This window comes from Theropithecus gelada, chromosome X (assembly GCF_003255815.1).
Source record: "Theropithecus gelada isolate Dixy chromosome X, Tgel_1.0, whole genome shotgun sequence".
In the NCBI taxonomy this organism is placed as follows: domain Eukaryota; kingdom Metazoa; phylum Chordata; class Mammalia; order Primates; family Cercopithecidae; genus Theropithecus; species Theropithecus gelada.
The window spans coordinates 75,432,199-75,442,625 of record NC_037689.1 but is presented as its reverse complement, the minus strand read 5'-3'; the positions used below and the strand labels follow the sequence as shown (position 1 = coordinate 75,442,625).

At 36.7% G+C, this 10,427-nt stretch overlaps 1 pseudogene; it reads left to right on the top strand.

Moving 5' to 3' along the window:
• The first annotated feature begins 2,305 nt into the window (after window positions 1-2,305).
• On the top strand, window positions 2,306-4,078 carry LOC112615176 (annotated as a pseudogene).
• The last annotated feature ends 6,349 nt before the right edge of the window (window positions 4,079-10,427 follow it).

Here is a 10,427-nt window from a genome sequence, read left to right as displayed (position 1 = left end):
GGATCAAAATGCAACTAAGAAGCTGCTAAACTGGCACCCAGTTTAAAAGCAATTAAAAACAGTATTTTAAAATCTACAAAAAAGAAAACATTTTTTATAGTTTACTTAAACAACAAAAATCTTTAAAACTCTTACTATTTTTTAAACTAAAGTGGATATTTAAGAATATTAAAACTTGTAAATATAACTTCTGAGTTGAAAGATGCTACATTTTTGCTCAAGTCAGGAGCAGTGGAAATAAACCCTTATATACACACATACACAGCAGCAGCAACAACAAAAAAAATTAAATGTTACACCCTGAAAAACAACAAAAATCTTTTAAAATGTGCATTAATCACTTTTAAAAATATTTGGATAACATGACAATTTAAAAATGCTAAGAATTTTAAAATAAAACTTCCAGGAACAATGTATCCTGTAGGTTGCTGAACTTGTGCCAGAAAGTGGTTAAACATTTATAAAGCACAGAACAATAACAAAAAAGTAAAACTTCTAAAACAATAAGCAAATTTTTAAAACTCATTAACTTGTTTTTCTTTCTGATGATATGCAGACTTAAAAATACTGAGATTTTTAAGTAAAAATCTGTGAGCGTAATGTAACTTTAAAAACTGTAAAATCTGTGTCTGGGTTAGGAATGAAGTGAAAAAATGCTAAAACAATAGTAAAAATAAATTCTTAAAACTGGCATTACTTTTTCCCAATGAAAGTCCTAAAAGTAATTATGCATTATATAGTTTTATGAAAAGAGGGTATAGATGGAATACATAAGGCATTAGGTTCAGTTAAATACAATTAGGTTAAGATAAGTTCAGTTGTTAGATTATATGGTAGGATGAAATCAGTAATAGAAGCATGAATAATCTTTTGTTTATTTCAGTATTCATGTTTTTCCATTTCTTGTAAGTATAAAATATATGTGAACGTTTATTTGTGCCCTTGCTTCTTAACATTATAAAATTTTATGATTATGACACCAAACCATTTAATGGGATATTAACTAAGTTGAAATAAAATATATTATTAAATGTTTCTTGTTGTGTAATTTCCATGTTTAGTTTTTATATTTCACTTTTTAAATTTCCATTTTTATAGTTAATATAAATTGCTAATAATAAAACTTGTCACATTAACAATGTAACCAAGAAAATGTAAAGTATAACTAAATATAAAAGTGACTATGTTACATCGAAAGGAAAAGCAATTTTATGGGTATAATTGCAACTTGGATTTTAAATGTTTATTAAATGTAATAAAATATATTTGAATTATCTAGCAATTATACTTTGATCAATTATTCAACTTCCTTTATTTTTGGCCACCCAAAGGCATATCTTCTTTATCTTCCCTCCATCTTTTCAAAAAGGAATTATTGGAATATATTTGCTCAAATTAATTTCAATAATTCATTTCTGAGGCTATCTGAAGACCAATGCAAAATTGGCAAATGGCAAATTCCTGGGTAACTTTTCAGGGATCAAGATAAAAGACTAATGACCTCTTTTCCTGATTTTTCTAACTTGGGTTTGATTTACTTGGGATTGTTAGCCAAGCTGACTTTGGATTTTAATTTCTAGGATTCGACAAAATATTCTAGGACAACTGGGAACCCTGGGAAAAGCTAGGGCAAACAGATCATCTGACAACAGTAAGATGAATGTAGACCTAAGTGGCTGACAGATTAATACCTAGAACAGGTGATGGTCCCGAGGTAGCAAGACAGGGAATTTCTGGTCATCATTCTCATGCCTCTAACTCTCAGGGATGGCAGTGTCAGCATCTCAAGCACCATATGCTGTGTTAGTTCCCCAAGAGATGACAGCAAACTCTGCATTTTCTGATCATGACTAGCATGATCAGCCCTAGGCTACATTTAAAACTAGAGTAATTTTGCCATTAATGATGTCCTAGGCCAGGTCCCCAGAAACATAGGGACAGAAGCTGTAGGTTTCACATACCTATTTGCCCTCTTCTACCTTTTTTCTCCACCCCCAATCCCTGTACCTTATATTTAATTTGGTTTCCCAAACTTCACATTCTCTACCTGTTTTTCCTGTGGTCTTTGTGTTCTCCAACATCTTTTCCCACCCTCTCCAGAAATATTGCTTCTTCCTGAACAAAAACACAACACATAAAGCTCTGTCAAGACAGTGACAGGCTGAACAGATTTACATTAAGGTGTGAATGATTGATCCCCCATTTTTCTCTCCTTGACTGGTTTTAACCTTCTGGTGTTCGCATCTTAGAAAAGGAGTCTGTTTAATTCAAATGACTGTCTGAAGCAGGGTCAGGATGGGAAAACATGATTGTCCTGGTAAATGGTAAATCATCTGTCAAGCCTCAGCCTCTCTTGCCTTGAGGTGGAGCTTCTGCACTGCAGACTTTCTTGTCCTGCTCCCTTGAGCTCACTTTGTGTTCTGTTGAGTCCAAAACATACACCACCTGCTTCTAGACAGCCCTCTTTTCCAAAACCACCTGAAGTGACTGGGAGCCTGTATTCTCATTTCATATAGGCATGGATTCTTTCCCTCAACTATCTCCTGATTCTGGTGGGTTTGGTGAAATTAGGTAAAATAAGAAGCAGATTGTTTATATTTTATGAACAAGGAAGCAAAAGAGCACTGGCTACTGAGTCAAAATCTCCACTGTATGCAGAGTTTTAAGAACCACATACTGCCTACTGTTTTGCTTCCTTCCCTCTCTGAGGGCCTGGAAATGAAGCTCTTCTTTACTAAATATACAAAGAGATACTGAGTTCAGGACCTCAGAGGAGCAGGTCTAGTGTGAGGCCTAAAATGTGGCAGTGAAGGAAGTCAAGAGGGTTCTCAAGTTGGCATGCCTTGTGTGGCCCTAGCAGCCAGCTTTCCTTCCTGTTTATCATGCAGCAGTTCAGACTTTGTAGATAAAAAGGTAGTCACAAAGAGCCCTCATGCCTTACATTGATGTTCCAGGCTAAATTGTCTCCTCTTCACATTGTCGCCTTTCCTCCTCTAGTTGGTGGTAGCAAAACCAAAACTATGGGTCGCTTTCCTCAATTGGGAACCTGGAACTTCTTGACTAGACCCAGTTCAAGACAGTTTGAAGTTCCTGAGAAACAAATTGGCTGGGACAATGCCTAGGGATCCAGAATTCATTCATTTACTTATTCAACAAATTTCTTGAATACCAACCATGTGTCAGACATTCTTCTAGGCATTGGGGGTACAATGGTGACAATAACAGAAAAAAATCCTTGTCATTTTAAAACTTATGCTCTGGAGTCAGAGCAAGCAGAACCACCAACAAACAAATAAACAAGTTAAAAGTAATAACAGTGTTTTCTGGCTGGAACCATGGAGGGTGTCAAAGAGAAGAAGAAGAAGGTTTCTGTTGTGCCGGAAATCCTTAAGAAAAAGCAAAGTAATTTTGCAAAGCTGAAGATCAATCACCGGAGAAAGAAGTTTGCCCAAAGATGCTTTGAAAAACAAGGAGAAAACTTATCTATGAAACAGCGAAGCACTATTACAAGGAATATAGGCAGGTGTACAGAACTTAAATTCAAAGGGCTAGGATGGCAAGAAAAGCTGCAAATTTTATGTACCTGCAGAAACCAAATTGGTATTTGTCATCAGGATCAGATGTATTAATGGTATAAGGCCAAAGATCTGACAGGTGTTGCAGCTTCTTTGCCCTCGTCACATCTTCAGTGAAACCTTTGTCAAGCTCAACAAGGCTTCAATTAACATGCTGAGGATTGTAGAACCATATATTGCATGGGAGTACCCAAATCTGAAGTCAGTAAATGAACTAATCTACAAGCGTTCTATGGCAAAATCAGTAAGAAGCAAATTACTTTGACAGATAATACTTTGACTGCTTGATGTCTTGGTAAATAGGACATCATTTGCATGGGGGATCTGATTCATGAGATCTATACTTTTGAAAAATGCTACAAAGAAGCAAATAACTTTCTGCGGCCCTTCAAATTATCCTCTCCATGAGATAGAATGAAGAAAAAGACCACCCATTTTGTAGAAGGTGAAGATGCTGGCAACAGGAGGACCAGATCAACAGTTTTATTAGGAGAATAAACTAAGGTGCCTACCATGCTTATTTTTTCTAATATGGTCGCACCTGCTCTCAGATTAAAATAAAAAAATGTAATAAGAACAGATGATAAGTGCTATATGCAAAAATAGAGCAAACATGTACATGAAACAAAATTCCATGCTCCACAGCAGGACTGGATTTAACTTTAATGGTTGTAAGCATTCATAAGATGAAGATGCTCCATTCTCAATAAACACATAAAATGAAAACTAATACTAAACTTATCAATGCATGTAAGGAAGTACAAAAAAGTTGATTCTTAGATATCGCATTTCTAATGCTTGTTTTTAAATGGGTTATGAGGGCCTGAAGTGCTGTTGTCCAAAATTTGTGCTTAGTTAATACATTTTGGAGTGTTTATGATCTGGTTCAAGGCAAGGGATTCCAGAAGACTAATGAAGGTCCAAGCCCAGGCAACCTCTGGTCAGCAATGCTGATCATGTTTTGGTCTCAGCATCACCTTTCTTGTGCTTTCTCTTGCTTTAGGCAAGAGACTCTCTCTCTCTCCCTCTTTCTCTCACCCCCACTCCCACACACACACCCTCCTCCTTCTTGCTGTCTCTTTTCTCTCCACTCTTCCTTCTCTTACTGCCTCCCCTCCTCTCCTTTCAGCAAAACATGCTCCCAGGGAAGGATCTGAGTGCAAACTGTGCTGTAACAAAGAGCTTTGGGCTGGAAGTTCAAATCTGGTTTTGTACTCAGATCTCCTACTCACTGTGTAAGCTTGGGCAAGTCTCTTCCTTTCTTTGTGCCTGAGTTCCCCACTAGCAAAATGAGCAGATTGGACTCAGTGATCTCTGAGGTCAAACTTTTTGGAAAACATTTCACAAAAATGGCTGCCTATTCTCACTTATATGTGAGGCCAGAAGGAGTTTGAATGACAATATCAATATTAATAAATGCACTTTCAAATGCTCGATATGAGGCCATAGAATTTTGCTTGCTACTTTCTGATGCATATTGAGCATTTGAAAGTGTATGTATTGATATTGTTATTGATGACAAAAATGAGGCTTAGGAAGCCTAAGTAAGTTGCATAGCCAATAAATGGCAAAACCAGGACTTGAACACAGGCTGTCTGATTCTAAGCCCCTTTCAGCCATGGATAGACCATTTCTAATATATAATAATAGCAACAAACATTTATTGCATGCTTTTTATGTCTTAGACATTGTGTTTTACATATATTATCTCTTTTAATATTTATAACAATCTTAGGAGTAGGTAATCTTACTATCTCTACTTTACAAGTGACGGGACTGAGACAAAGAGTTAAGAAATATGCCCAAAGTATTATAAATAATAAGTGGGTCTGGATATGAAATACAACATCTAATCAAGACAAGGGCCCTATCATCTGGCCCTTACCTATTGCTCAGCCTCATCTTTCTGTTTTTAACTTTTATATTAAGTTCATGGGTACCTGTGCAAGTTCATTATATAGGTAAACCTGTACCATGGAGGTTTGCTGTACAGATTATTTCGTCACCCAGGTATTAAGGCTAGTACCCATTAGTTATTTCTCCTGAACCTCTCTCTTCTCTCACCCTTCACCCTCTGGCACACCCAACTGTCTCTTGTTCCCCTCAATGTGTCCATGTACTCTCAACATTTAGCTACCACTTATAAGTGAAAATATGTGGTATTTCATTTTCTGTTACTGTGTTAGTTTGCTATGGATAATGGCCTCAGCTTCATATATGTTTGTGCAAAGGGCATTATATCATTTTTTTATGGATGCATAATATTTCTCGGTGTATAGGTACCACATTTTCTTTATCCAGTCTACCACTGATGGGCATTTAGGTTGATTCCATATTGTTGCTATTGTGAATAGTGCTTCAATGAACATACATGTGCACATGTATTTATGATAGAATGATTTACCTTCCATTGAGTATATATTCAGTAATGGGATTTCTCGTTGAATTGTAGTTCTGTGTTTAGTTCTTTGAGGAATTGCCACACTACTTTCCACAACAGTTGAATTAATTTACACTTCCACCAACAGTGTATATAAGTGTTCGTTTTTCTCTGGAACCTCACCAGCATTTGTTGTTTTTTGACTTTTTAATAATAATCATTTTGACTGGTGTGAGATGGTATCTCATTGTGGTTTTGATTTTCATTTCCCTAATAATCAGTGATGTTGAGCTTTTTTTCATATGCTTCTTGGCCACATGCATATCTTCTTTTGAAAAGTGTCCAAAGCACTGCTCAAAAATTCAGAGATGACACAAACAAATGGAAAAATATCCCATACTCATCGACATGAAGAATCGATATCGTTAAAATGGCTGTACTGGGCTGGGTGTGGTGGCTCACACCTGTAATCCCGGCACTTTGGGAGGCCGAGGTGGGTGGACCATGAGATCAGGAGATTGAGACCATCCTGGCTAACATGGTGAAATGCTGTCTCTATTAAAAATACAAAAGCAATCACCTGGGCATGGTAGTGGGTGCCTGTAGTCACAGCTTCTCAGAAGGCTGAGGCAGGAGAATGACGTGAACCCAGGAGGTGGAGCTTGCAGTGAGCCAAGATTGTGTCACTGCACTGCAGCCTGGGCAGCAGAGGGAGACTTCGTCTCAAAAAAAAAAAAAAAAAAAGGCTATACTGCCCAAAGCAATTTATGGATTCAATGCTATTTCTATCAAACAACCAATGACATTCTTCCAAGAACTAGAAAAAATCTGTTTTAAAATTCACATGGAACCAAAAAAGAGCCCGAATAGTCAAAGCAAACCTAAATAAAAAGAACAAAGCTGGAGGCATCACGTTACTTGACTTAGAATTATACTACAAAGATCAAGTAACCAAAACAGCATGGTACTGACACAAAAACAGACCCATAGACCAATGGAAGAGAATAAAGAGCCCAGAAATAAGGCCACACGCCTACAACCATCTGATCTTTTAAAAAGCTGATGAAAACAAGCAATGGGGAAAGACTCTCAATAACTGACTAGCTATGGGCAGAAGATTGAAACTGGAACTCTTCCTTACACTGTACACACAAAAAATCACCTCAAGGTGGATTAAAGACTTAAATGTAAAACCCAAAATTGTATAAACCCTGGAAGGAAACCCAGGCAAACCATTCTTGATGTAGGAGTGGGCAAAGATTTCACGATGAAGATGATGAAAGCAATTGCAATAAAAGCAAAAATGGATACATAAGATATAATTAAACTAAAAAGCTTTTGCACAGCAGAAGAAACTATCAATAGAGTAAAAACAGACAACCTACAGAATGGGAGAAAATATTTGCAAATTATGCATTTGACAAAGGTCTGATATCTCGCATCCATAAGGAACTTAAACAAATGTACAAGGAAAAAAAAAACATTAAAAAGTGGTCAGCCTCATCTCTTACTACTCTGTCCTTCACATTTGAACTCCAGGTACACTAGTCTTCTTTCCATTCTCTTATTATATTCAGTGAAGCTCATTCTTATCTTAAGGTCTTCGCCTTTGCTGTTTCCTATGCTTAGAACACTTTCCCACCAGGTCTTCATGTGGCTGGCTTCTTCTCATCATTTAGGTTCAAATGCAACCTCTTCAGAGAGGCCTTCCTTGATCATCCAGTCTACACTAGACACCCAGTTACTTTTATCACATTACCTGATTTTAATTTTCTTCATAGTACTCTGTGATATTCTTTTTTAAAATTTATTTTTTCAGTGTCTGTCTACATCACTCCCTCCCCCTGCATAAAAGGTAAGCTCTATCAGGGTAGCAACAACGTTTTTCTTTTTCAATATGGTATCTGGTAAATAGACACTCAAATAATATTTGTTCAGTGAATCAATGTGGCATACCTGGGATGGGAAGTCACATCTGTATGACTTTAATCCTCTAGCTCCATACTCTACTGCCTCTGAATTTATCACTTGAGCCTTCTCTTTACACCAAAATGCGACATCTTTTCACATTGCTTTATGCAAACTTTTAGCAGAATATGAACATTGAAGAGCAAAGTGTTTTCATTTTACAGTACAACTGGCAAAGTACATACTTAATTTCCTAGATGGCTACTTTTGTCACACTATCTTTTTTTACTTTGGGGTATTTTGCAGATTATAGAGGTTCCCAAATATCCAAATGTTCAAGGAAGATATCAAAGAAAGGAGACAGACCTTGAACATATTTGGAACTCTTAAACTATATTTAGGTCCCAAGTAAAAAATTCTACTTTTCCTTTTGCAGTTTCCTGTCATTTAATTTGTACCCTCTGGTATTTGTTGGCACTTTTGAGTTATATATTAGACTGGAGCTCTTGGTCCATATGGCATGTCACACAGCACATAAAGTTGACTACAAAGAAGTATCTTGTTACTGGTGATTCTGAAAAGTCTGTCATTCCTTTCAGCACACATTCCCCTGGTTGATTTGCAGTCTACTTCTTTACTAAAAACCACTGTCTAGCCATTGAAAGAACATGTTTTTACTAAAAAAGAAAAAAAAAAGAAAAAGTGAGCAAGAAGGAAGGAGAAAGTGCTATGTGATTGGATGTCATCCAGGAAGTGCTTACATAGCTTTAACTGTAATGGAGTATAATGGCAGCCTTTTCCTAGGAGGCTCTGAGGCCAATCCTCACAGTTTTCTGTTTGCAGTTTTACTAGGAGAACTCTATGCTAGCTTCTCAAATAAAATGTACTGCTATCATCATCTGCCAGGATGCTAAGTGAAAAGATCCATTATTTTTGATATTTAATACCTTATAAATTATATGGAGATTGTGTTGACCGACAGGGACATCTGGAATGATGGTCAGGGAATTTTTTCCTAGGTCAGATAGACTGAGTGTCTGTTTGTTCATCAATGACCAGTTATGCATTCATAGAAAAAAGGTCTCTTCTCAGCTGCTGGTCAGCAAACCTCAGAGGAATTGGAATTATTGAGTTTGAAGGAGGAGATGCAAATGAGCAGTGGCTAGTTGGAATTTTTACGGGAAATGTATAGCTGCCTGTTTCCTAACAAAGGTGAATTGTGAGAGCTGACCAGGGCTTGAAGGACAGAGAAATTCTGTGTTGGTTAAGCAGAGCTGGATGTGTTTTTGTTATTTTTTCACCTTCCATATTGGCTATCTCTGCAGACAGTTGAAGGTGCTTGGCTTTTGAACATTGGCCAGGAGTTAACTCATTTCTGACCATAGTCTCCAAATTTGCTCCCGAATTCATTCTCAAGAAGAAAAAGATGAAAATTCCAAAACCAATAGTAGCATCTTCTTGGTCACGAAGACTTTTTAGTCCACTGTTAATTCACCAGTTTTTTTTTTCCTGCTGAAACGCTTGCAGTTATGTTTCTGTCCACAGCTTCAGTTTGTTCTGGGGCATTTTTGGCTTCACGTTTAAGCCTTAATATAGGGAGTGCCTGACACACCCCGCCCTAAAGCAGGGCATGCCTGGGGATTAGCTGTTCTCACAAGCTGAGATGGATTTCAATGAGCTGTTCACTCTGTCTTGCCTGGCCCCCTGTGACAAATGGCATGCCTTTGCTAGGCAGCAAGCTGGGGCTGAGGCTATAGAGAAAAAAGTAAATGAAAAAAACCCTTTTACTAGGTTGGAAAGCAGGGCAAGACAATTAAGGCTAACAAGAAGGGCTATCTTCATTCAATTAACAGATCGTGAGTTAAATAGCAATGAAATTAACATTTTTAAAAATAAAGTCAGATAGTTCAAAGGCATCAAAACTGTTTTAGTGAATGTAATTATTTTTAGTTAACTTTAAAAATTTTTTAATAACATTTAACAATCAATTTCAGCGTTGTTTAAGCCCCAATTAAAATACTGTACTCAAGAAGTCCTGGCTACCAATTTGGTTTCTGCACATAGAGTTTACTGTGTGTGTGTGTATGTGTATATGTAGTATGTGCCTATACTCATAGAATATCCATTATATGTTATAGACATATATATCGCTATGTGAGGTATGTATATAATATATCTTTCTTTAAAACACATGTTTTGTGAGTAGGTAAAGATATTTGGAAAAGACAGTTTTTAACAGGAGTACAACTTCAGCTACCTGATGACCAGAAACAGTAGGTATTATAAATTTCTCTTTAATGAAAGTTAGGCGTGAGGGTAGGGTTATTATAATGGGAATATTTCTGCTGTGTTGCTTTCTAGAGAAACAAATATTACATAAAATATTATATGAGCTTTTAAAATGAAAGTCAATAATATAATATAATACCTCCCAACACAACTCCCCAGCAGCATCTATTTAGCAAAATTGTAGCTAATTATCATTCATTTATTATTTATAATTATCATTTAAGTCCAAGTCCAAATGTCTCTTCCTCTAGGAAAGTCTTTTTATTATCCTCAGG